This window comes from Coregonus clupeaformis, chromosome 18, assembly GCF_020615455.1.
Source record: "Coregonus clupeaformis isolate EN_2021a chromosome 18, ASM2061545v1, whole genome shotgun sequence".
Classification (NCBI taxonomy): Eukaryota; Metazoa; Chordata; class Actinopteri; order Salmoniformes; family Salmonidae; genus Coregonus; species Coregonus clupeaformis.
The window spans coordinates 23,239,883-23,254,796 of NC_059209.1; the positions used below are offsets into that span (position 1 = coordinate 23,239,883).

General features: G+C 40.8%; 1 pseudogene; it reads left to right on the forward strand.

Annotated features, from left to right (window-relative positions):
• The first annotated feature begins 704 nt into the window (after window positions 1–704).
• Window positions 705–14,279, forward strand: LOC121550750 (annotated as a pseudogene).
• Window positions 14,280–14,914: the final 635 nt, after the last annotated feature.

Consider the following 14,914-nt stretch of genomic DNA (forward strand, 5'->3'; position numbering starts at 1 on the left):
CTACAAGTGTTGAATAAAAATAAATGTACACTTACATTACCGGTTATCCGTGCTGTTGGTCCATTTGATGGTAGGAAGTGGAGGTAAAATATCCACATGAAAGTGTTGTTTACCCAACTTTTTGTGGCGCCGGTAGGTTCTGCCGCTTGTATTTTCAATCGCCTGATGCATTGCACGTGACGCACAATATGTAAACAATAGCCCAATGAAACCAAACGTTGTCGACCGAAGCGCATTGCCACTGGGCACAGATGTCAATTCAACGTCTATTGCACGTTGGTTCAATGTAATTTCATTGAAATGACGTGGAAACAACATTGATTCAACCAGACTGTGCCCAGTGTGTTCTCTCGCAATCATCCTGAAGTGCTTGTGAAATTTGCCAGCTGATTGAGTGGGCAAACGTTTGGTCTGTGGTTCTGCCACTGTTTACAAATTGTGCAAGTGTATGTCACATGCGAATTGCATCAGTATTAAAAATACAAAACCTGAAATAGAAATAGATATACAGACCAGCGTAGTGAAAGTCGGGTTAATAACACTTTCCTGTGAATATTTTGTCTGAGATTACCTCCGACATAAGGACAAAATCAGCAGACAACAGGTAAAGTCCCCATTATTACTATTCCAAGTGTGGACGCAGCAATCGACCTTACCACGTACCAAGGAGGGGTCAAATGGAAGGGTCCCAATCAACAGCTGCGATGAAGCACGGATTCACATCTCTCACCAATATCAAGACGAGGGAGTCCTACATGGCTTCTTATGATCACAGAAACAAATCAAATCAAATCAGATTTTATTTGCCACATGTGCCGAATACAATAGGTGTAAAATAGAAAATAATTAAAGAGCAGCAGTAAAATAAAATAACAGTAGGGAGGCTATATACAGAGGGTACAATACAGAGTCAGTGTGCGGGAGGACCGGTTAGTCGAGGTAATTGAGGTAATATGTACATGTGGGTAGAGTTAAAGTGACTATGCATAAATAATAAACAGAGTAGCAGCAGCGTAAAATAGGGGGGTGGGGTGGGGTGGGGGGGCAATGCAAACAGTCCGGGTAGCCATGATTAGCTGTTCACGAGTCTCATGGCTTGGGGGTAGAAGCTTTTGGACCTAGACTTGGTTCTCCGGTACCGCTTTCCGTGCGGTAGCAGAGAGAACAGTCTATGACTAGGGTGGCTGGAGTCTTTGACAATTATTAGGGCCTTCCTTTGACACCGCCTGGTATAGAGGTCCTGGATGGCAGGAAGCTTGGCCCCAGTGATGTACTGGGCCGTATGCACTACCCTCTTGATCTGAGGACCCATGCCAAATCGTTTCAGTCTCCTGAGGGGGAATAGGCTTTGTTTTACCCACTTCACGACTGTTCTGGTGTGATTGGACCATGATAGTTTGTTGGTGATGTGAACAGTAAGGAACTTGAAGCTCTCAACCTGTTCCACTACAGAATGGGGGCGTGCTCAGTCCTCTTTTTTTCCTGTAGTCCACAATCATCTCCTTTGTCTTGATCACGTTGAGGGAGAGGTTGTTATCCTGGTACCACATGGCCAGGTTTCTGACCTCCTCCCTATAGGCTGTCTCACTGTTGTGTCGTAGGTAAACTTAATGATGGTGTTGGAGTCATGCCTGGCCATGCAGTCATGGGTGAACAGGGAGTACAGGAGGGGACTGAGCACGCACCCCTGAGGGGCCCCCGTGTTGAGGATCAGCGTGGCAGATGTGTTGTTACCTACCCTTACCACCTGGGGGCGGCCCGTCAGGAAGTCCAGGATCCAGTTGCAGAGGGAGGTGTTTTGTCCCAGGGTCCTTAGCTTAGTGATGAGCTTTGAGGGCACTATGGTGTTGAACGCTGAGCTGTAGTCAATGAATAGCATTCTCACGTAGGTGTTCCTCTTGTCCAGGTGGGAAAGGGCAGTGTGGAGTGCAATAGAGATCGCATCATCTGTGAATCTGTTGGGGCGGTATGCAAGTTGGAGTGGGTCTAGGGTTTCTGGGATAATGCTGTTGATGTGAGCCATGACCAGCCTTTCAAAGCACTTCATGGCTACAGACGTGAGTGCTACATGTCGGTAGTCATTTAGGAAGGTTATCTTAGTGTTCTTGGGCACAGGGACTATGGTGGTCTGCTTGAAACATGTTAGTATTACAGAATCAGTCAGGGACATGTTCAACATTTCAGTGAAGACACTTGCCAGTTGGTCAGTGCATGCCTGGAGTACACGTCCTGGTAATCCGTCTGGCCCTGCGGCCTTGTGAATGTTGACCTGCTTAAAAGTCTTACTCACATCGGCAACGGAGAGCGTGATCACATAGTCATCCAGAACAGCTGATGCTCTCATGCATGCTTCAGTGTTGCTTGCCTCGAAGCGAGCATAGAAGTGATTTAGCTCGTCTGGTAGGCTTGTGTCACTGGGCAGCTCGCGGCTGTGCTTCCCTGCATGGGTTTTAGAACAGCTCAGCCCTGGTGGCTTGACTGGACCTTCAGACAGGAAATTCTGCAACTTTAAAGAGGGTGATACAACAGCACTACCAATGCAGACTACAGCTGACAATTATAAATGGAGCCAAAAGGCAATGAATGATATGTTCTACCTCAGTAATGTCTCACCACAGGTAAGTCGGGTATTGGGGAAAACATTGCATATGTTATTTGGCAATACAGTGTGAGTGACAATATACACTGAGTATAACAAACATTAGGAACACCTTCCTAATATTGAGTTTTGCCGTCAGAACAGCCTCGATTCGTCGGGGCGTGGACTCTACAAGGTTTCGAAAGCGTTCCACAGGGATGCTGGCCCATGTTGACGCCAATGCTTCCCACAGTTGTGTCAAGTTGGCTGGATGTCCTTTGGGTGGTGGACCATTCTTGATACACACGGGAAACTGTTGAGCATGAAAAACCCAGCACGTTGCAGTTCTTGACATAAACCTGGCACCCAGTTCAAAGGCACATAAATCTTACCCATTCACCCTCTGAATGGCACACATACTCAATCCATGTCTCAATTGTCTCAAGGCTTAAACATCTGTCTCCTCCTCTTCTTATACACTGATTGAAGTGGATTTAACAAGTGACATCAATAAGGAATCATAGCTTTCAACTGGATTCACCTGGTCAGTCTATGTCATGGAAATATGTTTTTAATATGTTGTATACTCAGTGTAAATGTGCATCTGCAGTTTAAAACCCTAAAACACTAAATGATGAGACAAAATAGGCTTCTGAATCTCATGTAGCTAGGCTTCTAGAGCAAATGGCATGAACCAATAAATGGCTGAATAGGATAATTAAGTTTATTTTATTTACACTTGACTTTTGACCTATCCCTAGAACCTAAACTTAAATCAACATGCATGAAACAACTTGGAGAAGTACTGCCATTCACTTACCAAGCATTACATGTATGTGTTTGTGTGCACTGGACCACTTTATCTGCCCAGATGAGTGTCATCTGAAGTGAAACAGAGATTTCCATTACAAACACTATCTTAAATGCCATTTACACAGTGATCTGCTTCAGCATACAGTCATTATGCAAGTTTCATGTTCTGTGTGAATGGGGTCCAAGGTGAGAATGATTCAGAAGTCGTAACTATAATGTTCCTTCTCTCTGTGCATGTAGACAGGAACCAGATGGGAAAATGTATGTGAAGTACCAGGTGATAAGCCACTGTAGCTCAGTTGGTAGAGCATGGCGCTTGCAACGCCAGGGTTGTGGGTTTGTTTCCCACGGGGGGCCAGTATGAAAGTCGCTCTGGATAAGAGCGTCTGCTAAATGACTAAAATGTAAATGTAAAGAAAATGTGATGGGTAGGAACCATGTGGCCGTCCCCACCCATTTCTACATGATGGTGATCCTGGAGCAGAGGGGAGAGGTAGAGCTGCGCTCGTACGTGATGCCCAACATACCTGTGGATGAGAAGATTCCTCTGGAGCGCTTCCTGGTGCCCATTGAGAGCATCAGGACTGCTCTTTTACCGAACATTATTAAGAGGAGAAGCAGCCTGCTGGCTATTACTGCTGGAGGCAAATTAGTCTGGTCAGCTCTGTATAGTGTGGTGGGTCCTGTTCATTAGGACATACTGTAGCAATAATGTTTTAGAATGGAAAACAAAAACAAACGTTTTTGTTATTGGACAAGCACAAACAGTGCCTACCCGTTTCACTCCATTTCAATGAGTTTTCTTCCATTTTCTTTGGTCATTCAGCTCTGTGTAGTGTGTTGATCGTCCTCAGTAAGGCATGCAGGATTTACTTGTGACTGTACCAGCCTCATGTGCTAAGTCAATGTAGTGCTTATTATTCTGTTGAAAACATACAGTACCAACACCATTATTGTTGCCCTGATAAAATAATTATATTGAATTCAACCCAAAAGGGAATCCAGATTGTCGAGTAGGTTGTGATGCTAATAAATGTTTAGGCACATAAGACTAGTTCTGAATGATTCTTGTTTATTCTTTTTGACAACTATTCACAGGGGATACATATAGTTCAGTGGAGGCTGCTGAGGGGAGGATGGCTCATAATCATGTCTGGAATGGAGTAAATGGAATGGTATCAATCACGGGGGTTCCATGTGATTGATACCATTCAATTGACTCCATTTCAGACATTATTATGAGCCGTCCTCCCTTCAGCAGCCTCCACTGAACTATATGTATAGCTAGCAACATGTAGATGACCAACTAGCTAGATGGAAAATGGTTGTTGAAAAATGGTTATTGTCGTGTATTAGGATTATGCCTTTGTTAAATGTTTTTCATGAAGAAATGGAATGTTGTTTATCTTAGTTCAAATGTAGCAGTTGGAGGGTGACGCCCCAGGGGGGGATAGGTGATTGGACGAAAAAGGGAGCAACCCATTTATTGCCATTGTTTATAAGTAGGACCTAGACGAAGAGCGTTCAGAAGCATTCAGATTAATTTGGGACGGGGCTTCTCCAGACACCGCGGGTCTGTAACTTATGCTGTAAACGTGTGATATTAATAAAAGCCTCTAATCACGGTGCAGCCTAAGCGGACTCTTTGATTGACAGCAATAAGCCACCAACAGCAGACGCAACACGATAAATGGGGGCTCATCCGGGATTCTGATTTCATCGTTCTTGGTTCCTTTCCTGAGTCGCGAGTTGACTACTGCCCAAGCCGGCTTTAAAGGTGAGATTACTCACAAAATTTGGGCATTAGTTATTCCGCTGATTCATGAGAGGGCATTGAAGGTGTACAGTTAAAAGTACTTGGGTCGTTGTTGATGTGACGTTATTGCTGTCGACTAGGAGTCTGTAATAATATTCTAAAATGTGATTCCATTGGTAAACGGCAGATAATTGGAATTTTAGAGCATAAAACGGTAGGAATTAAGTATTGGCAGGTGTACAATTAAAACAGATATGCATACATTAGAGCGCTGTACCGCGTAAAGACCCCGGAGTGGGCCATTTAGAATGGGCCGAAAAGCCGCTTGCACGATAGAATGTGCAAGTCGGTGTGTTTTTAAAGAAAAACTCGGGTTGATGGAATTTATCTGATTTGTGATTATTGCTCGACTTTCGTCCGACGGGGGGTCTGTTGGGTCTAATTTCTCGGTGAATTGTCATTCATTCCACGGTAGCACAAAACGGTAGGAAAATATGTCAAAAAGAAAAGGGCAGCGCGGGATGCTTATTTGTGTGGGGTAGGCCGCAGTTAGCTAAAGGCTAAGGCTAATGTTAATGCTAAATGCTGGATTGGGTTTCATGCTACATTGTACATAGCGGCTAATTCTAAATGCTAAGGCTAATTGTGTTGCGTGCTACATGCTAACGTGTCCTTAGAGGTCTCATTGCGATGAGATAAGCCTCTTAAACTTGTTTGTGTGTGTGTGGAATTCAGAGTTCTACGCAAATGTGAGCTCTGTTATGTGTAATTGTCTGACTATAAGTGTAAAATAGAGAACTGAGGTAGAACGCTGGCGTTCTATTGTGTGGCAATCGTATGGTTAAATGGATTTGCGCATGCGCTTGATTTTACGGCGCTAAAACTACGACACGAGGTGATTTGCTAAAACTACAACACGGGATTGTGGGTAAAGGGTCATATTTCTGTGGGGTTACATTGCAGGGGGAGAAATAGCCACAGACAAGAGGTATTTGGACACGAATCTTCTAAATCGTTAAAGTGACTGTTGTTCGAACATGAAACTATTTGTTGAGATGTAGTGAATTTATAAATTAAATATATGTTGACGGAGTATAATGAATTAAATTAAATGACGGATTAAAGTAAATAAAAATGTTATTGAGCGATCTATTTAGTCCTGAATTAAGTCTTAAAGCGAATGTGAACGAAGGAATATTGAATATGGTTGAAGTAACTCAGTATTGCATTAACTACTAAAATCTTTTCCTGTGTCTCTGTTCTTTTGTCATATGAGAGGAACAATGGAGAGAGAAGGAGAGGGGGTGCTGACGTACACGTCACGTGACGCGACAGAGGATCGAGTCAAGGGTTTGAGACTGGTCTGTTCACAAAATCTTCCCCTACAGGATGTTTGATGTTATGACAATTTCACATAGGCTTGGCAAAATACTGATTCATTAAACATTGCATTTGGGAGGCTCTGTGCATCACTGGGGTTAATTACAGTTGTGTTGGGAATCAAGGACTGACATTATTCTGTAAAATTAAGATAATTAGGTGCTTATAGAGCAAGGGGGTTATGGGAATTGTAGTAATGGTAGGGTTACAGGCTTTGTTTATGGGTATTGTAGTCTGAAGTTGACTACTTGCATTTGATGGGTTGTGGTAAGATAGCCACCACTAATTGATAAATTGGTGACATAGGATGTAGAAATAAAAAATTGGTTTTAATTATTAATAATTTTTAATTGATTTTTTAATTGATTTTTTTATTTTAATTAGAAATGGTTTTTGATTAAAAAAAATAATCGAATTTTTTCATATTCATATTTTGGTTGATTGCAGGGGCGGTGTGTTCAATAGGGCGATATGGGCGACGCACTGCCAAACGGGAAAAGGAAGGGATTTTTTTTCTAATCAATTATATCACGGCAACAGTAGTTATCAGTGTTCTAATCTGATCTGACTGCCACTAAATGTCCAATCAGGCTAAAGTCGTGCTTCAAATGCCCCCCCCCCCCCTTTTGGGGCGATTTCAGTCAGGTTGAAAATCGCCCAGAAGTCTGTCATAGACTCCCATGTAAAATCTTTTTTTTTCAAATTTCAGAGCTTTCAATACAATCTCTATGGGTTTCTGAGGGCTTGCACTTACGCGCTTTCGTCATACGTAACGTAACCATGAACGTAACTAAGAAAATAGCGGGTAGCAGCGTCTCTGTTGCGACCTGCAGTGTGGCGTTATCTTATGTTTTTAATTTGTACACTTAGTGGCGTTATTTTATGTTTTTAATTTGTACACTTAGTTTACAAACATTCTGCCAACCATGGATTTCCAGTGGTGGGTTTTGGACTGATCTTGTTGATCGTGTACATACCCGCTACGAACGGACTAAATAATGAAAACGCTGCTGGCAGCGGAATCCAATACAGCAGAACAAACTTCCCTTACCCACCACCTTGCTGATTAATGCCCAGTCACTGAGGGGGAAAGCGGATGAGTTGTCAGCGAATCTGCGCTTCCAACACGAATATCGGGAGGCCTGTTTGCTGGCATTTACTGAGACTTGGCTGGATGACAGAGTCCCGGACAGAGAAGTGGAGCCGGCCCGGCTTCACCCTGGTCAGAGCGGACCGCGATCTGACAGTCACAGGGAAAATCGATCCTGGTAAGAGAGCGACTCTGTACCCCGACATTGAACTGCTTTCTGTGTCACTGCGACCTTACTATCTGCCCCGTGAGTTCCCCCAATTGTTTGTTACCGTTGTGTACATTCAACCAAAAGCTAATATAACAAAGGCATCAGAGATTATTTATAATCTGTCACAGAAACTGGAATCCATCTCCCCAGATCAGTCAATAAATGCTTCTGGTATTGACTTATATGCTGCCCCTGTCTTCATGTTGTTGCTGGACATATCTTTTTTAAAATGTGTGTAGGTCACCTAAATCATCAGAAAAAAAAAATTTTTTTGGGGTTGTTTGGTTTATATTAAATAATTAAAGGGGGGAAGCCATAGGCTATATAGTCTAAAATAAAATAATTCACGATAAAGGAATATAAAAGGGTTGTTACAATGGGGAAAAACGACATCAAGGCTATGAAAGTCATTACACCGGTTGATATAGTACAAAATGGTAATCCTTTAACTAAAGTAGTGTTAGGTTATCCGGCAAATGAAACAAAAGTTGCCCTTCATTCTCAAACAAAAACTGATAAAAGATTCCAGCGATAAGATAAAGGTATAGAGAAGGTGACAGGAAAACTAATGGCAGAAGTTAGTACACCTTTCTCACACACGGATTCAGCAATAAGACACCCACCTTATGAGAAGGAAGTAGAGCTTAGGGATGTTTATCCTCAGCTTCCAGGGATCATCCAGGAGGGTGATTGTTGCATCAGAGATGAAGATGAATAATAGATAGAGGACAAGCAGAAACGACCAGAAAGATGAATTCAAAACTCCAGAAGGAAGAAAATGAGATGTCTGGAAGAGAAGAGTGAGGTTAAGGAAGAAGATAATGAAGATGAAGATCAGAGTGATTGAGAAGAGATAATGGGTGGATATGACTCTGTGATCAGAAGGAAGTTGGCAAGAGAGGAAAGAAGGATACTAGAGATTTTATCTCTGATGGAAGTTGAAGGAAGAAGGATACAAGAGATTCGAGTTCAGATGAAGACAGCGATAAAGAGGAGACTAAAGGTGCTGTGTATTCAAAAGGAGTTTATCCTACAAGGACTGGCACAGAAGAAAAGTAAGAAGATGATGGAAGATGATATTTTGAGGACAGAACTTAGAATATAAGCTTTTGAAGAATCCTGATATGTCAACAGCAAGAAAGAACAGGATCAAGAAACTCTCAGAAAACTCAATCATACAACTGGTGGAGAAGAGAAGCTTTGGTTAGGAAGAATCAGAGTGAACCAAATCAACAATCACTGCCACAGCTTCAACCAGAACCGGTCCAACCGCAATTGTACCAGCCACTAATGGCGGCACCAGTTGTTTCATATCCACAGCCAGTTTCTGGACAGACACAGAATTGGAGAGGAAGAGGACGAGAAGGCTTAGAAGGAGGAGGAAGATTTCAGCTACACTTCCAGCAACTTTCAGAAGACTGTTATAATTATGGACAGGTTGGTCACTTTACCTGTGAGTGCAACAAGTCAGGAGGAAACAACAGAGAACATTTTTAAGGAAGATACAGGGGCCAGTCAAGATCACCTGTTCTCCAGGTGAACCCTAAGGATTCTAGAGTGCCTAGAAGATACGAAGGGGGGTGTCAGCTGATAGCACCGATTAGAGAAGAAGAGAAAATATCCAACAATTGAAGTAAATTAGGATAGGGATTTGAGGTAGTAAAACAGCTAATTACTCTTAAGGAACCAATTGAGCTCTGCTATAGAACTCAAAGAGAAATTAAAATAGACATACTAATATTAGAACATATACTTATTGCATTATTGGGAAGAGATGCATTGTTTAAATTGAATTGTACAATAAGATGTACACTAGACGGCTGTCTGGTAGAAGATTTTAAAAAGTAGGGTTTTTGGGAATCATATTGGCTTAAAAAGATAATATCATAGGAAGGATGATAATCTATTAGACTGCCTATTAGACAATCTGTCTGAAAAATAAAGTTAAAAGGGGTGACTGTTATTCTGGGTTACATTCTTACACCAAGAGATTTCAGGCTAGGCTAAAAGGTGTTTAGTCGTTTGCCAAGTCTGTGTGTAAAGAAGTCAGAAGCAGGGGGACTTCCCAATCACATATCCTAAAAATTGGTGGTAAAGGGATTTTGTGAATAAATCAGTGGAAAATGTTTTTAAAGGTTAGGAGAAAAGATTAGATTAAAATAAGTTAGGAGAACTAGGTTGAAGGAACTCTAAGACAGTAAGCTAAGTTTCAAAGTTAGTAGTAAGAGAGAGAGAACAGTGGTGAAGGACATTTTAGAGTTTAGTGGGAAGATATGGTAGGAGTTTAGATCTGTTAGGAGCAGATGCATTGAGAAAGTATGTGTTGCTGAATAATAAGAGAAGATTGAGGATGATTGAGTATCTATATTTACAGTTCCCAGCAGGGAGATCAAGGTAATTATAGGTGTATTTTTTATAATCAAAAGTTTGAAAGTCAGGGATTAGAGGTAGGACTGAGAGTTGGGAAAAAGTGACACTAGTGGTGATAGATGGAAGTACAAGCAAAGACTTCAAAGCTTTGGGGAAAATTGATGAAGTAACTAAGGACATTAACACTTCAGTCTATTAAAACAACAGTGAGAAGCAATTTAACTCTTTCAACATTGATAGTTATTAAAGCCATAAATATATCGCATTTGATTATAAGGGAGCCAATGGCTCCAGCACCAATTTTAGAGGAAAAATACTTATTAGGGTTAGGATGGGGACGTTCCTCCCACATGGAGAGATAATTATGGAGAATAAGTATTGTTATCAGGACCAGAAGTAGAAGCAAGCTGTTGCACCTAATCAAAGGAGATATAGTTTGTACAACAATATGAAGTGGAAGAGGGTTATGAGTGATTGTTCATTTATTTTGCGTAATGTTACAGAGAAAGATCAGGGAGAATATATGTGTACTTATCTAGTGCAAGCATTAAAATTTGTTCCGGTTAAGAATTATTGGTTAAAGGGCTATGTAATTCGTAAAGTGACGCTTATAATGGAAGATTTGAAGTCTGTTGAAGTTTCCACGGTCACCAAAGGAGTTCAGGAAGAATATGTTACAGTAGTCACTCCAACAGTAAATAATGCACATAGGATATCGGTAGCTTTCCCACTAGAAATAATTAAGGTTAATACATCAACTAAATCAACTACTTTAATGGTAACTTTGGAAGGATTTAATGGTACGACGGCAATAACAAATGTAGGAAGTATGACACAGACACAAACAACAACTTAGTAAGGATAGGGTTAAAAAAGGAGAGCAGATAGTAGTAGAGAGAATATAGATTCATCTGAAATAGTGAAGGATACTATCATGGAGGTACAGGATGAGGTCTTTGATTTTAATGACAGACAAGGAGAGGTATCTGATCAGTACCGCTCGTTAGGGAAGAGAGAAACTAAATGGATGGGTTTGATTCTTCTGTTGTAAAAATTAGAGATAAATGGGCAGGTAGGAATCTTTGGTTCCAGTAACTCCTTCTGTAATATCAGTGAGGAATCTTGAGGGTCCATGTCTGTTGAGAATTCCAGTCAAACATTTTAGAGACGGTCGCTCGACCTCTATCAAGTATGTGTCAATCTTATGCTTTGTCATGACTGTGGTATCAGCAACAATCAGTAACCGATAAAATAATGTCGTTGTCAAAACATTTGTTTAAGCCTAGGGTTAGGTGGTATTGGGTTAAATGAATTAACTTGTGTGCATTTGTTAGATGGGAAGGAAACTCAGATAACAGCAAACCCTGAAACATTGGAGGTGAAAGCAGTGAGGGATAAAAGTTGTTTGGTTCTAATAAAACATATGAGGTAAGGGGTATGTTTATGGGAATATCAGATTGTGATGTTATATGATAACTTTGGGTAAGCATGACCTTAAGGGTAGTAATGAGAAATATAAATGTAACTTTTTATGTTCCAGGTAGTAGGAACAGCAGGACTTTGATGGTTAAAATATTAGCTTTTGCCTGTCAATGTAACTATTGGGAATTTTAGAGATATTTGGTGGGTTTGTGGTGATAAAGCATATATATTCTTACCCTATGGATGGACAGGATGTTGTTACATGTCAACGTTGAAGCTTCCATATGAGGTTTCTACCATTATAAGAGGGATAGCACCAGACACAGATAAATCTAGGGTTAAAAGGGTGAAAAGAGACATGTTATAGTCTTCAAGTCTATCATTGAAGGATGAGTCCAAGGGAGAAGGGGGGACTTTTTCCATGGTATGGTGTAACATTTGGGAAGATCCTATTGATAATGTTAGTTATACTTTGAGTCCAGATAGTTCAGATATTATCACTAGGGTTATATATGCATTGAAGAATATAAGGGATGCATTTGGTAGATCTGAAGGAGCGGAAGTCAGCGAAGACTTGGTTGCAAGATCAGGTAGGCCCAGTAGGGGCAGTGATGGTTCAGATTTTAGTTGCAGCTTTGATAACACTGTGTGTGATGTTTGTAATTTGTTACTGACCTTTGAGAAAGCTATGATATTGAGATAGGTTGGAGAGTGATGCCTGGAGACAACACTCAGATGCCGGTGTTGACTGTTCCTGATCTGGATGAAGATGGACAAGTGGAACTGAATGGATAAATATCATTTTTGATGATTTGATCATTTTTCAATTTTTTTTTCAATATTAGGGTGATTTTAGTATGATTTTATGAATCAAAGGGGGGAAGTGGGTTAATGTGATTCATACATCATTTATATATCATTTTTATATTCTTAGTTGATATTGATGTTTAATTTGAAAGTGTTGTTTTGCAAAAGATACTGTTTGGTCTTTTCTTTTCTTCCAGAAGCATTTGGGGGAACATGTGGAGATTGAAATACTCAAACAAGGACAATATGAAGGGACAATATGAAAGGACAATGACTGGAGGAGATGAAACAAGAAAGGTGTGGAGAGATTCCGATTCCATCATCAACAATCCATTGGAAGTCGAGACTACGGGGAGATGAAGTGTAGTGGAAATATAGACATGTGTAATACATCATTTGTGTCATACTCTTACGTATTAATTTTTGTAGAATGATATTTGATGTTTTTGAATACATGTGAGGATCTTAGATGTTTTTGTTTATTTCGTTGATGCTTAGGGACAGGGAGTCTAGGCAGGGAGAGGTCCACTATAGGGTCCAATGGGTTGACCAGCCTTAGAGTGGATATTTTTTGGATAGTATTTTGTTTGCAGGGGCTTACATGTGTATTTAATTGCATCATAGTTTCAAATGCATTTACATGGTTTATGAGTTTATCTGGAGTATCTAGGTGGTTGCCTGGGGCAGAGGGACCGTGAGAGAATTTTACTGTCTTGATTGATGGATGGATATCTGGAAAGATGGCTGCCGGACAGTTTTTCGCTCTTACACTCCATAAAGATTTGTTCATATTTCATAGTAATGTATTCACACTTCATAAACAGTTATTCATATTTCATAGAAAGGTATTTACACTCTAGAGGAGAATGTTTTTGGTTTAATGTTAAAGATACTCAATAAGATAAATTGTTACTTGTCATAATCCTATTCTGTTTGGTTTCGAGACTTTTAGTTAGTCTCGAAGGGGGGAAATGTCGTGTATTAGGATTATGCCTTTGTTAAATGTTTTTCATGAAGAAATTGAATGTTGTTTATCTTAGTTCAAATGTAGCAGTTGGAGGGGGGGATAGGTGATTGGACGAAAAAGGGAGCAACCCATTTATTGCCATTGTTTATAAGTAGGACCTAGACGAAGAGCGGTCAGAAGCATTCAGATTAATTTGGGACGGGGCTTCTCCAGACACCGCGGGTCTGTAACTTATGCTGTAAACGTGTGATATTAATAAAAGCCTCTAATCACGGTGCAGCCTAAGCGGACTCTTTGATTGACAGCAATAAGCCACCAACAGCAGACGCGACACGATATTATCTAATAGAAGATAACCAGTTATCTAATAGAAGTTAACTGCTTAACGTTACCCTAAAATGTGAATTTCTCTGAATGTTGCGCCTCTTGTCGAGATCAGTGGGGCTTTCATAGTACTTTGCCTTGTTGGAAAGATAGTTATATGTTTGTCATATCAAGGTATCTAGCTATAAGTTAAACCTGATCAATCAAACGGATAGGTGTAAGCAATTATGGTCAATCCAAATGCCCTTAATGAGGTGTCTTCGCTAGACAGACACAGAGAGCGAGAGGAAGAAAGTGAGAAAGAAAATATGAAAGTGAGAGAGGGAGAGGGAAACAGAGAGAGAAAGACAGCAGTGCAAATGTACTTAGACTTGATTATTTCAACAACTCTTCTCTTCCAACTTGTTAGGCAATCATATGTACCTACAGGGGAAGGATGGCCAGCCACACAGGCGGGTGATTTTTACTAAGGAGGAGAAAGACGCCGTGCTGACCGAGATGCATGCTGGCCATTTCGGAGTGAAGCGCATGATTGCCAAAATCAACCCACGCTTCTTCTGACGGGGAATTGTCAAGGAGGTGGACAACTGGGCAAGTGAAATAACCTTTTGTTTATCAATCACATTCTATTATATCAGAAATTATTATGATTTCAATGAATGTCATATAAGAGAGCACACAATGTTTCAATTGGTCACTTTTTGCTTAAAGGTCAGTACCCTGTCTAGCCTGCCAGAAGTTTGAGAGGGCGAAGACTGTGGCGCCAGAGTTGAAGCCCGTCAAAGTTGTTTCACCATGGCACATGATCGGTAAGTGTCCCAATTCAAATTCTGCCCTGATAAGTTGTTTTGTAATGGTTGCTTTATTTGACCACAGCAGAGTTCAATATTATAGAATGTGTGTGTTTGTGTGTCAGTATCCTTATAAATATGAAAATGTGCACACTGTATGACACAGATACGGGTAAGAATAAAGTAATCTTCTCTCTAGCACTTTAAATGTTAGGGGTAGACCTCATCGGACCCTTCACGAAATCCAGGAATGGCAACAGCTGGTGTCTGACGGCGACCGATCACTTTACCGAGTGGGTGGAGGCAATACCCATTAAGGTCAGTAAAGGAAGAGAACATGCTTAACTCTAAATTCCCTTCTGTAACCCATTGAAAAGGGTGCTTGGAACCAAACATAGATTTTTG